Genomic DNA, 14709 nt, shown 5'->3' on the forward strand with positions numbered 1-14709 from the left:
CATTAAATAAACTGATGTCTTGATATGTAATCAAAAGGTGAAAGTTCAGTTGTCTATTGACATGGTGTAGTACGTCCTTTGTTTTATCAGTTCTTTGTCAGTGTTTTATCGATTGGTAAACTGTGTTTTTGAGCATCAAACAATGAGTCACTTGGAAAACATTACTCAAGCAATGTACGAGATAAGCCTGGATGATGAAGAGGAGGGTGTAATAGCATTGAGAGAGATTGGGGGGCAAGGAGATGCAGATCAACCTCATGTGTTCGACACAAAGCTTTGTCTGGTAGGAAAGTTTCTAACTGAATATGTATTTGACTTTCCGGCGATTTAACACACAATGACAACCTTGTGGAAGCCCGAAAAGGGAGTATACATTAAAGCTTTGGACGCAAATTTGTTTTTGTTCCAGTTCGACCATGAAATCGATCTTAAGAGGGTAATAGAAGGTAGCCCATGGTCGTTCAATACAAAAGTGCTGCTTATATCCAGTTTACAGGAGAATGAGAATCCAGGGTGTGTGTCTCTAAACACTATAGATTTGTGGGTTCAAATCCATGATATGCAGCCATGATTCATGTCAGAAAAGGTCATAATGGAGATAGGAAATCAAGTTGGAAAGTTCGTAAGTTCATGTCCAAATAACTACAAGGGTATCTGGCGTGAATATATGCGCATAAGGGTTATGTTGGACATCTCAAAGCCATTAACAAGGAGAATGGAAGTAAGAAAAACCAGAAATGATTGGAGCTGGATCACTTTTAAGTATGAGAATGTGCCAACAGTTTGTTTTATTTGTGGTGTTCTTGGACATTTAGATAAATTTTACAGTAAGTTGTTTGAAATACCAGAGAGCGAAATACAAAGGCCGTTTGGAGCTTGGATGAGAGCTCCCCTGAGTAGGAACATAGACTTAGTCGGATCTAAATGGTTGAGAAATGGAACAGAAAAGATGGTGACTAGAAAAGGGACCCCAGGAACAACGGTTCAAGCGGAATCAAAGAGGACAATTGAAACGGGTAAATTGGTGCCTGATTTTGTGGAAATGATGGACTCTCAGCTGCTACAATAGGGAAATATGATGCATCATAATCAAGAGGCTGGAGTAAAATCAGGAATTTCAAAAATTGACAACCAGACGGAAGGAGGGAAAATGAATGCAGGTGCGAGAAGTGTAATTTTAGAGAATAAAAAAAGGAGAACGGATTCAGGAGATGGGCCTATAATGGTCTTAAATACAGAAATAGAACAGGAGTCCGATAACGAGGATACAATATGCATGGAGAATAGTGTGTCAAAAAATGACTTTGTGATGTCATGTCTAATCTGATTTGTTTAGTTTTAGAATTTAATATCGGGACTTATCAGGACTTATTGGAAATCAGGATTTATTGAAGAAAGGAAGATATCAGAACTTAAGTTATCATAACTTGTGATATCAGAACTTAAGGAAGGATATGCTTCAGAAGTGAAGTGCAGCTGATTTCTAGGAGAGGATCTGGACTAAAACAAAGGAAGATATGCTTTAGGAGTTGGACGACTAGAAGACTTGTAGAAGATGATATCTGATTGATATATTTTAGGAAGAGATATATTTCATATCAATTAGAAGATATCTTGTAACTGTGTACTATATAAACACAGATTAGGGTTTACACTATAAGTGTTATCATTCACGAGAAAGATTATTCATTGTAACCCTAGCAGCTCTTAGTGATATTCATACATCACCGAGAGAGTAGTTTAACCTACTTTGTAACAGAGTTTATTATATTAATTAAATTTGATTATTGTTACATACTTGTGTTCATAATCGATTTGATTATATAAACATTATATTCAACCCCCTTCTATAGTGTTGTATGACCAAACAAGTGGTATCAGAGCCTTTCTGTTAACACACATACAGTAAGATCCAAATAATAATCATGTCTGATCAATCAAAAACACAAGACCCTCAAGAACCTGCAAAGGTTCAACCCATTCATAACACCAGTAGATATGAAATCATCAGGGTTCCTATGCTCAGGGTGTCTGAGTACCCTGTATGGAGTGTGAAGATGACCATGTTTCTGGAAGCTACAGATCCAGAATATTTAGACATAATTAATGATGGTCCACACAAGCCCACAAAGCTTTCTGTTGCAGTTGGGAATGAGCCACAAAAGATGATTTCTAAATAAAATAGAGAATTCACCTTTGAAGACATCTCTTCAATAGCCAAGGATGCAAAAGTAATGTTAGGTCACACTTTCACTGTAGAGGGGGTGAATACAGTGTTTATTACAATCAAATCAAACTTCAAGAACTTATGTAACAGAAAACAAACTTTATTTAAACAATAAACTCTGTTACAATCTGGAACTGTTATCTCTCAGTGATGAACAAAATATCACGAGAGCTGCTAGGGTTATAATAAATAATATTCTCGATAATGATAACACTTATAGTGTAAACCCTATGTCTGTGTTTATATACTACACAGTTACAAGATAATCGCTAATTGATATGGAATATAATTCTGCTTCCTAAAATATATCAATCAGATATCTTCTATTCCAAGTATTCCATTCTTCACAGAATTCCTTCTTCATGCATATCTCTTCTTATGTTTATCTTGATCTTCTTAACTTTAATCAGCTACTGTCCTTATCTGATCGTCCTTCAGCACTTAAGTTCTGATATCTATCTCCTGATAACATAAGTACTGATATCCCTTAAGTTCTGACTTCCAGTATAAGTACTGATCAGTTAAGTACTGATTTGTTCTGTTCAAATAAGATCTGAAATCTAAACATAAAACATATTAGCCATGACATTATCAAATATATCTAACAATCTCCCCCAACTTGTAAATTAACAAAATATACAAGTTTAACAGATATTTGATGATGTCAAAAACATTAAGTACAAATGCATGAGAAATAGACAAGATAACTACAACTTACAGTCCTTAAAGTTTTTACCAATTCAACTTCTGATAACAACTTCAATCTGTATAAATATCAGAATTTAAGCAGTTGTAGATCTTCGACTTGGCTTCATCATTTTCTGATCTCTCTGATGTCAGGAGTTGTTCTGAGATAATTCTTCAACAAACATTTCTCAGCATATCTGAGTTCATCAATCATTCTCCGTTTGACATCTTTAAGCTCTGCAGTATCTTCACCAGTTTGAAATATTGCAGCTCTGAGATCATTAATCTTTGCTTTTCTCAACTCCCGATCTAGTCTTATGACATAAGCTTTGTTAGACTCTAGATTGAATTCAAGCCCCTTAATACCAAGATATGTTCTGATCTGTGCAGTATTAGGCTTCATATCAACAATATCACCATTGTGATTTCTGTACTTTGGAACATATCTGCTGTCAGACTTAACAGAATAAAGTCTTTTCTGTCTCTGAATCTGTTCCTTTAAGTAGTTTGCAGCAGTCTCTGTTATTCTGTCATCCACTTGAAGTAAGAATAATACATGCTCCAATTCTTCAAAATACTTCAATGGAATGGCATTTTGTCTTATATGATAAACCCTACCATCTGTCATGAAATACAACATGATGTATTCTTTCAAGTAGGTATGGTAAACCATCTGTACAGATTCTAGTTGATTCAATCTCTCAGGAGTTGCTCCAATACCTGGTTCACTCAAGGAAGTTGGATCATCGGTAGTGTTGTGTACTCTTCTTTCATCAGCACTTCCCAATCCAGTTTTATCTCTAGCTTCCTTTCCAGTAACTACTCTTGCTTCAAAACCACTTGAAGTAGTCTTCAAAGATTGAGACTGTTTTGCTTTAGTGAATCCTGGTAGGAGTGTTTTAGATTTATTTTCTGATATCAAGTTAACTTGAGCACTGTCAGAGGTTACTTGCTTCTTCTGAATATCAGAACTTACAATTTCTTGACTCTGAACAACTTGAGCCATGTCAGAGGTTGTTTTAAGAACTTTTCTTGAAGTCAGAGCAAGATTATCTTTTCCATCAGTAATTTCTTCTTCATCAGGAGGTACATAAGGCTTGATAGGTTCACCAACCTTTTCTTTACCCTTGGATCTTGGATCTATCTGTGGTTGTGATCTAGCCAAAGTTTCTTCAGTATGTATCCTTTCTTTGATCACAATGCCTTTAGGTTTTGGAAGTAACTTTTTACCAGAAGCTTCAGATTTAGATGTGACTTTCTCTGATTTAAGTCTGGCTTCTTCTTCCTTTAAACTTTCCAAGTCCATCCCTGGATTTTCTTGAAGAAATAACTGTCTTGACATTTTCTCATCAAGATCTAGAAGTTCATCAGAACTTATCCTTTTACCAGCAGCAGAACTTATTCTTTTCCCAGTATCAGAACTTGTTCTGTGACTAGCTTGTCTTGATGTAAACCTTCTACCTTGACTATGACCACCACCCATTCCAGAGTTTCCTTGGTCATCTTTTCCATCATCCTTTCCTTGCAGTGACTTGTTGGTTTTGCATTTGGACTTAATTACCTTCTCCCCCTTTTTGGCATCAGCAGGTAATAAAAGAGAGATAAGTAGTTCCACTGAGGTCTGGATTTCAGTAAGTTGCGATTGCTGAGAAGCTTGATTTGTCAGAATTTGATCAATCTGAGCTTGTTGCTTCTCTTGAGTTTTCTCAATATAAGCAACCCTGTCAATGATAGGTTGGAAGAACTTTTTCTTATCAAGTTTCCAAACTTGTTCCTGTTTAATAAAGTTCTCCTGAATCTTGTGTAGCTCTGCATGAGTGTTGGAATGAAGACCTTGTAGATGTTTAGTACTCAATGCAGTGACTCTAAGCTGGATTTTAAAATCATCAGAATGTAACATTTCATCAGCTTTAGTCAAGTGCTCAGCAAGATGTAAAGCATTTGGAACACATGAAACTGAGTTCCATTCCTTAGTCCACTCCTGACCTGCAGGAGTTTCACTCCAAGGTACTGGTGCATCCCTGATAACAAACTCCTTTAGCAGTTCAGACTTAGGAAGAGTCAGTGGAGGAGTATGTCCTGAAGGACCTGCTTCATCAGCATCTACAGTTGTAGCAGCTTCACCAGTATCTCCAACATTTGCAGCATCAGAACTTAAAGAATCAGTATCTTCTGATAAGACAACTGTATGAGTAGCAATGGAGGCTTCAACATCCTCTAATTGCTGATCTGATACTAAGTTCTGATCAACAGCCATATCCTGATGCTCACCTAAAATCTGATCATCATCTTGATGCAGAGAAGGTGTTAGTGATAACTCAGGAGTTTGAACAGCATCAGTAACAGGTGTTGTGGAAGGATTATTTGCTGTTGGAGCTTCTAAGAAAAGTATTTCAGGCACAACCAAGTTCTGAATATCAATTTCAGCACTTGTGCCTGGATCAACAAGAGATATAGAAGGTGAATTAGCCTTGTCAGATACAGGTTCCTGAGATGGAGTTGATGGAGAAGAAGTGACTGGAGCAAATTCCTTGTCTTGTGAGATCAGAGATTCCTGATCCCCTTCCTTAGCTGCTTCCTCCTCATCATCTGAAACTGGCCTCTGTGCCCTCTGTTTCTTGTACTTCCTTGTTGATTTGGATTCCTTGGGAGTTGCAGGAACCGTCATACGTCTAAGCCTCTTGAGAAGCCTAGAACCCCCAATTGCAGAATCCTTCTGAGAAGTTGCCTTCTCAGCTTCATCTATCATAGGTTCTGAAGAGGGAATCTGATCCTCAGAATCTGATTCATCTCTCAAAGTAATCCTCCTCTTCTTCATAGATGTTTGAGACACAGGTTTAATTCAAAATTGAAACCGTTAGCACTGATTGAATTGTTTTTCACTGCAACATTAATATTCTGAAAATGAATCATGTTAAAAATGACCGAGATAATTTCGATGAATAAGTGCTGACAAAGAATCAGAACTTAAATAAAGACAAAATTTAAATGGTCATCAGAATATCAAGCAGGATTTAACAACACAGATAAAATAACTCAGAGACAAAATCTTGAAGTAAAAACAGTTTTCATTAATATATCAAGTCAATACATATATGAAATAGAAATTACATCAATACAAGATTTTCCCTAAGCTTCTAATCCTAACGTCAACAGCTTTAGTCTTAGCTAAGAAGCCTGTCAAAGCTGAGGATGAAGAAGAACAGGAAGAAGACGAGATTAAGTCATCCTCCTCTTCCTATCTTCGACAAACAAGATAGCGAGTCGAATGATTCGCTCTTGCTGACGAATACGACGAAGGTGAAGGTCTCTTCGAACGGCCACAAGATCACGTTTGATAACCTCTGGAAATTGAATCCAGAGATTGTGAGGGATGTTGGTGATAGGGTAGGGAGTTGAAATTCCATTCAAAAAGACATGCACAGTCTCATCACCGTAATTGTAGAACCAGCCAAATTCAGCCATTTGGGATAGTAAATGAAAAACAAGACTGAATTTGTGATACAAGTGTGATGAGAAGACTAATGTGAAGTGGTTACATATATAGGCATGAGAATGCCAAGAGACACAAAGATATTGAATGCAGACAGGTAGAATTAATTCTACCTCGTCTCCCTAGACTTTGAAAAAGAATAATAGTCATTGGAAAAGGAATGTACACATGTAACAAGAGTGAACTGTTCAAGGACGAGTGCCATTATGTTTTAACCATAGACTATTAATCTTCCACTTCAACATTTCGAAATTAATATGAGACTGTTACCAAATTTTACTCACAGATAAGTCAAGTAAAGGGTTAGACTGAAAAATCAGAACTTAGACCTATACCAGAACTTAACAGTCATCAGAACATAATGTCTTAACTCGAACAAGGAATATCTATCTTAGTAAATACTCATACAAGTTCTTAGTTATGAACGTCAGAACTTAATCATCAGAACGTGTAACTAGAACTTGTCCTCAGAATTTGTGCAGAAGTGACACAATGACTGTTTATCTAAAATAACATAGACCACCACAGAAATTTCATCATTCATATGGAGTGATGTGTGTGTGCATTAAGCTAAATAACAGACAAAGAGTAAAGTCTGATCTACTTCAGTACATCTTAGAAATAAGTCATAATTAAAATTTTGCTAAAGAGCTGTCATTATCCTGAAACCTACTGATAAATGAGTTCATGCATGAGTTCACCTCTACTGTTTTTGTGCTAATTTTATGCATCTTTTGAAATTCTATTTTACAGAGGCTTCTCAGTGTAAGTGAGTCACGACTGTTTATCAGAATTTATGCTATTATCAGAGTATTTCTCCAGTAATCATAGAGTGTGAAAAGTCACCAAGAAAATATTTTGCTTTTCTAATGCATATTTACTTAATACCAGCAATGCACTTGGGTCGTCCCTTTCACATTTTTACTCTAGATCTCAAAGGAGTACCTGATATTATTCTTTGATTATTGTTCTTCTTCTTTTGATAAGTGAGGTTTATCAGCACTTAGTACATTCAGCAGTTTTACTAGAATCAGAACTTAAACAGATGAGTAGCATTATTCTAATTTGTGACTTAGTAATAAGATATACAAAGTAAACTTAACTAAGCTCAGTTATCAGAATTTGCTTGTGTCATAAGATTTCCACAGAAATAATTACTTCTTTCATGGGATCATTTGTTTATTGAAGACTAGTAGGTCAGTATCTAGCACAGTTATCCTCATAGGATTGAATAGTTACTGAAACAGACATATCACTTATCAGAGTTTAGAAACATATATCAGACAACAGTCAGTACTTAAAGACATTTATCAATTAATGCACAGAATATACAAAGAGATTAATTCTGTAAATACTGATCATAAAGTCTGATAACATAGAACAAGTTTAAGCAGATTTAGAGAAAGAACCTGAAATCATTCCAAGTTCATTTACCAATTTTGAAAAGGTAGCTTCACACAGTGGTTTTGTGAAGATATCTGCTACTTGTTGATCTGTGGGAACAAAATGCAATTCCACTGTACCTTCATCCACATGTTCCCTGATGAAATGGTACCTGATGCTGATGTGCTTTGTCATAGAGTGTTGAACTGGATTACCTGTCATAGCAATAGCACTTTGATTATCACAGTAAATAGGGATTTTGAAATACGTTAACCCATAATCTAGTAACTGATTCTTCATCCAGAGAATCTGTGCACAGCAGCTTCCTGCAGCAATATACTCTGCTTCTGCAGTTGATGTGGAAATTGACTTTTGTTTCTTGCTATACCAAGAAACCAACCTGCCTCCAAGAAATTGGCAGCTACCACTTGTGCTTTTCCTGTCAATTTTGCAACCTGCAAAATCTGCATCTGAGTAACCTATTAATTTAAAATCTGATTCTCTAGGATACCATAATCCTAGATCAGCTGTTCCTTTAAGATACTTAAAGATTCTTTTTACAGCTGTTAAGTGAGGTTCTCTTGGATCTGCTTGAAATCTTGCACAAAGACAGGTAGCAAACATGATATCTGGTCTACTAGCAGTTAGATAGAGAAGTGAGCCAATCATACCTCTGTAATCAGTAATATCTACTGAATTACCAGTATCCTTATCCAGTTTTGTTGCAGTGGCCATGGGAGTGGATGCACTTGAACAGTCTTGCATTCCAAATTTTTTCAGCAAGTTTCTGGTGTACTTAGATTGACAAATAAAAGTTCCTTCTTCACTCTGCTTGACTTGAAGGCCCAGAAAATAACTAAGTTTTCCCATCATACTCATCTGATATCTTGACTGCATTAGGTTGGCAAACTTTTTGCAAAGTTTGTCATTTGGAGACCCAAAAATAATATCATCAACATAAATCTGGATCAAAAGTAAGTCCTTGCCATGGTTGAGATAGAACAATGTTTTGTCAATAGTTCCTCTGTTGAATCCACTTTCCAGAAGAAACTGAGCTAAAGTCTCATACCATGCTCTAGGAGCTTGCTTAAGTCCATAAAGTGCTTTATCAAGCCTGTAGACATAATCTGGATGTTTGGAATCTACAAAGCCTGGAGGTTGTTCAACATATACTTCCTCTTCCAATTCTCCATTGAGAAAAGCACTTTTCACATCCATTTGAAAGACAGTAAACTTTTTGTGAGCAGCATAAGCCATGAATATTCTTATGGCTTCTAACCTAGCAACTGGAGCAAATGTTTCATCATAGTCAATTCCCTCATGTTGAGAATATCCTTTTGCAACCAGCCTTGCCTTGTTCCTTACAATTATGCCATCACTGTCAGTTTTGTTTCTGAATACCCACTTTGTACCAACAACCGATCTATTTTTGGGTCTTGGCACTAAGGTCCAGACTTTGTTTCTTTCAAATTCATTCAACTCTTCCTGCATTGCTTGCACCCAATCAGCATCTTGAAGAGCTTCTTCCACTTTCTTTGGCTCAGACTGAGAGAGAAAAGAATTGTAAAGACATTCATTCGAAGTACCTGTTCTAGTTCTGACACCTGCCTCAGGATTTCCAGTTATTAAATCAGGTGTATGTGATTTTGTCCACTTCCTTGCAGATGGAAGATTTTCTCTAGAACTGGATGCTCCCCCATGATTCATGCTGTCTTCGGTTTCATTTTCTGATGCTCCCCCTGAAACTATGCTCTCTGAGTTGGATCCTTCAGTATTTAGATTTTCAGCACTGTCAGTACTTGGCTTATCAGAACTTGACGAATCAGAATTTGAAGAGCCAGATGTATGTTCTGATGCTTCTTGAGATGTGATAATATCTTGAGTATGCTCCCCCTGCATTGGTGCATCTTCCTTTGACGTAGTCACCACAGTTTCAATAACATCAGAGTTTAATCCATCAGAATTTACAGTATCAGGACTTAGACTGTCAGGACTTGAGGTATCAGAATATGAATCTTCATTTTCAAATCTCAGCTTATCATGATCAATGCAATCTTCAAGTCCAGTGATCTTCTTGTCATCAAAAGAGACATTGATAGATTCCATGACCACTTTTGTTCTCAAATTATAGACTCTGAAGGCTTTTGTAGAAAGTGGATATCCTACAAAGATTCCCTTATCAGCTTTTAGATCAAACTTGGATAGCTGTTCAGGATGAGTCTTGAGAACAAAACACTTACATCCAAATACATGAAAGTATTTGAGATTTGGCTTCTTGTTCTTCACCATCTCATATGGTGTTTTTCCATGCTTGTTAATGAGTGTTGCATTTTGAGTAAAACAAGCAGTCTGCACAGCTTCAGCCCAGAAATAGGTTGGAAGCTTTGCTTCTTCAAGCATTGTTCGTGCAGCTTCAATTAGAGTTCTATTCTTCCTTTCAACAACTCCATTTTGCTGTGGAGTTCCAGGAGCAGAAAATTCCTGCTTTATTCCATGATTTTTGCAGAACTCTTCCATTATCAAATTCTTGAATTCAGTGCCATTATCACTCCTCAAAATTTTCACAGAATCTTTGATCAATTTATCCAGATGTTTGACATGATCAATCAGGATAGATGCAGTTTCACTTTTTGTGTGCAAGAAATACACCCATGTGTATCTGGTGAACTCATCTACTATGACCAACGCATATTTCTTCTTTGCAATAGACATGACATTCACTGGACCAAATAGATCAACATGAAGTAGATAATAAGGCTCAAGAATTGATGATTCAGTCTTGCTCTTGAACGAAGATTTTCTTTGTTTAGCCTTCTGACATGAGTCACAAAGACCATCAGGAACAAACACTGATTTTGGCAGTCCTCTCACAAGATCTTTCTTGATCAGTTCATTTATCTTGTTGAAGTTTAAATGAGAGGGTTTCTTGTGCCAATTCCAGCTTTCTTCAGTTGAGGCTCTACTCACTAAACAGATTGCAGAACCATCAGAACTTGTTGAAAGCTTAGCTTCATAAATGTTACCACGCCTGAATCCCTTCAGAACAATTTTTCCTTTAGATTTACTAACTATTTCACAATGTTCTGCAAAGAAATCAACATGATAACCTCTGTCACAGATTTGACTTATACTCAGTAAGTTGTGTTTAAGTCCTGAGACCAGAGCTACATCTTTAATAATGACATTCCCAAGATTGATATTGCCATATCCCAAAGTTTTTCCAATGTTGCCATCTCCATAAGAAACACTTGGGCCAGCTTTCTCCACAAAGTCTGATAGCAGGGCCTTATTTCCAGTCATATGTCCTGAACATCCACTGTCCAGAACTAAAATATTTTTCCTGTTGCCCTGCAATAAAAAAGACCACTAATTATTAGTTTTAAGGACCCAGACTTGCTTGGATCCTTTGGCCTTTTTAGGTTTGTTAACATTTGCAGCGGATTTAACATCAGATTTTATGTTAACAGTTTTCTTATCAGAACTTATACTAGAAGGAACAACAGAAACTTTCTTTAAAGAAGGTTTTATTTGATAATAATCATAGTACAAACTATGATATTCCTTACAAGTATAAATGGAATGCCATAAACTACCACAATGAAAACAAGGATTTTGTGGTTTGTATCTAACAGACTGACTCTTAACTCCTGACTTTGTAAATAAGGAGTTAATATTCTTATTCTTCCTGCAAAAAGAAGCCAGATGGTTAGAACTTCCACAGTTATGACATGCTTTCCTAGGAGCATCAGGAACAGATTTATAGTTATTGCTTTTATTCACACCTTCCTTTCCATTTCTGTTTTTCCTAGGTGATTTTACCTTGTTTGCATTCTTAACATCTTTCAGCTTATGCTTAAGCTGCTTCTTTGTCATTAAGCCTATGTTAACTTCAGCTGTCTTTTCCTGTTTTAGTTTGTCAGAAGCTAATTCCTTTTTAACTTCTGATTTCTCATTTTCGGATTTTTCAGTTACAAACTTAACAGGTTTTAACTTCGGCTTTTGCTTATCAACAGGCTTAATTTCTACAGTTCCTTTTTTATTTTCTCCATAGCCTAAGCCCTCTTTCCAGTTTCCACTGCTTAGCAAATTTTGAGTTGTTTTGCCAGAGTTAGTCCAAGTTCTGATAATCTCTCTCTCCTTTTCTAACTCAGTTTTTAGAGATTCATTCATTTTTAGCACTTCATCCCTAACATAAAAAGCATCATCTCTATCCTGCTGAGTTTGATGAAACATGACTAACTCTTTTTCTAAGAAATCATTTCTTTTCCTAAAAGCAAGATTTTCAGAAGTTAATCTTTCACATGTTAAAGTTTGATCTCTATAACTAACAAACATGGTTTTAAGATATCTTCTCAACTCATTAATATCATCAGTATGAAAAGCATAAGTAGTCTGAGGTACCTTTGTTTCAGCAGCTTCAGAACTGCTCTCAGAACTTGATTTATCAGCATTTGCCATCAATGCATAGTTCTCCTCACTTTCAGAGTCTGAGGTGTCTGTCCAGCTTTTCTGCTTTGTGACAAGAGCTTTGCCTTTGTCATTCTTGGTCTTCTTGCAATCAGGAGATATGTGGCCTTTCTCACCACAATTATAACATTTAACATTAGCGTAATCTCCTCTGTCAGACTTTCCTCCTCTTCCTTCAGATCTTCTGAAATTCTTCTTATCAGAACTTATGCCTTTCCTGGAAAACTTCTTTCCCTTCCTGAACTTCCTGTATGCAATCTTTGTGATTCCTTTCACCATAAGAGCACACAGCTTCATCATCTCCTCATCAGCATCAGTTTCAGGCAAGCTTTCAGAATCTGAGTCATCATCACTCTCAGAACTTGATGACTCAGTATCAGATTTTATGATAAGAGCTTTACCCTTATCTTTCTTTGAGGAAGGTGGTTTGGGGGATTCCTCTTCAACCTTGAGAGCAACTGTCCTTGACTTTCCTCCTTTCCTCTTGCTTCTTTGTTCCATCTCAAGTTCATGAGTCTTGAGCATTCCATAGATTTCATCAAGAGTTGTTTCATCAAGATTGTAGTTGTCTCTTATTGTTGTTGCCTTCAAATCCCAACATTCAGGAAGAGCTAACAGGAATTTGAGGTTTGTATCTTCAAGATCATACTCCTTATTTACTAATGACAAGTCATTCAAGAGTTTGACAAACCTATCATATACATCAGTCAATGACTCATTAGTCCTAGAGTCAAAGTGTTCATACTCTTGAGTGAGTATTGTCTTCCTGTTCTTCTTAACTGTTTCAGTTCCTTGACACCTTGTCTCCAGTGCATCCCATATCTCCTTAGCAGTCTTGCAGTTGATTACCCTGTTTGACATTACATTATCAATGGCACTATGCAATAAGTGACGTACCTTGGCATCCTTAGCAATAGATGCTATATCTTCAGCAGTGTAATCATTCTTTTCCTTTGGTACGGTCATTGCTGCTTCACCTGCAACTACAACAGCGAGCTTGGTAGGTTTGTGAGGCCCTTCCTTGATTCTATCAAGGTATTCTGGATCTGTTGCTTCCAGAAACATGGTCATCCTTACCTTCCATATGGGATATTCAGATGGTCTCAATATGGGTACTCTGATAGTCTCATATCGACTCTGAGTTGATGTCTTTGATGATTCCTCAGTTTTGGTAGGCTTAGTTGGAGTTTCTGTGTCAGACATGATTGTGTTTGGATCTTTAACTGTATGTGTGTTAACAGATAGCTCTGATACCACTTGTTAGGTCACACTTTCACTGTAGAGGGGGTGAATACAGTGTTTATTACAATCAAATCAAACTTCAAGAACTTATGTAACAGAAAACAAACTTTATTTAAACAATAAACTCTGTTACAATCTGGAACTGTTATCTCTCAGTGATGAACAAAATATCACGAGAGCTGCTAGGGTTATAATAAATAATATTCTCGATAATGATAACACTTATAGTGTAAACCCTATGTCTGTGTTTATATACTACACAGTTACAAGATAATCGCTAATTGATATGGAATATAATTCTGCTTCCTAAAATATATCAATCAGATATCTTCTATTCCAAGTATTCCATTCTTCACGGAATTCCTTCTTCATGCATATCTCTTCTTATGTTTATCTTGATCTTCTTAACTTTAATCAGCTACTGTCCTTATCTGATCGTCCTTCAGCACTTAAGTTCTGATATCTATCTCCTGATAACATAAGTACTGATATCCCTTAAGTTCTGACTTCCAGTATAAGTACTGATCAGTTAAGTACTGATTTGTTCTGTTCAAATAAGATCTGAAATCTAAACATAAAACATATTAGCCATGACATTATCAAATATATCTAACAAGTAAGACGCTTGCTCCATAGTGCACTTGACAATGTCATGTCAAACAGGGTGATTGGATGCAAGACTGCAAAAGAAATCTGGGATGTATTGGAAGTGAGATGTCAAGGAACCAATGCCATCAAAAAGTATAGGAAGACAATACTCACACAGGAGTATGAGCACTTTGACTCAAAATCTGACGAGTCACTAACTGAGACATATGACAGATTCATAAAGCTGTTGAATGATCTGTCACTAGTGGATAAGGAATATGATCCAGAAGATTCAAATCTGAAATTCCTACTAGCTCTTCCTGAAAAGTGGGATTTGAAAGCTACTACAATAAGAGACAACTATGAACTTACTGATATGTCTCTTGATGAAATCTATGGGATGCTCAAGACTCATGAACTTGAGATGGAGCAAAGAAAGAAGAGGCATGGAGGGAAGACTAAGACAGTTGCTTTGAAGGCTGAAGAAAAGCTAATTGTCTCTAGGAAGGCAAAAGGAAAGGCTATCATCATACAGTCTGATTCAGAGTCATCAGATTCTGATGATGATGATTCAGAACCTGAAAATTTATCTGAAGTGGATGTTGATGTAGAGATGATGCAA

Source organism: Apium graveolens, chromosome 9 (assembly GCF_009905375.1).
Source record: "Apium graveolens cultivar Ventura chromosome 9, ASM990537v1, whole genome shotgun sequence".
Classification (NCBI taxonomy): Eukaryota; Viridiplantae; Streptophyta; class Magnoliopsida; order Apiales; family Apiaceae; genus Apium; species Apium graveolens.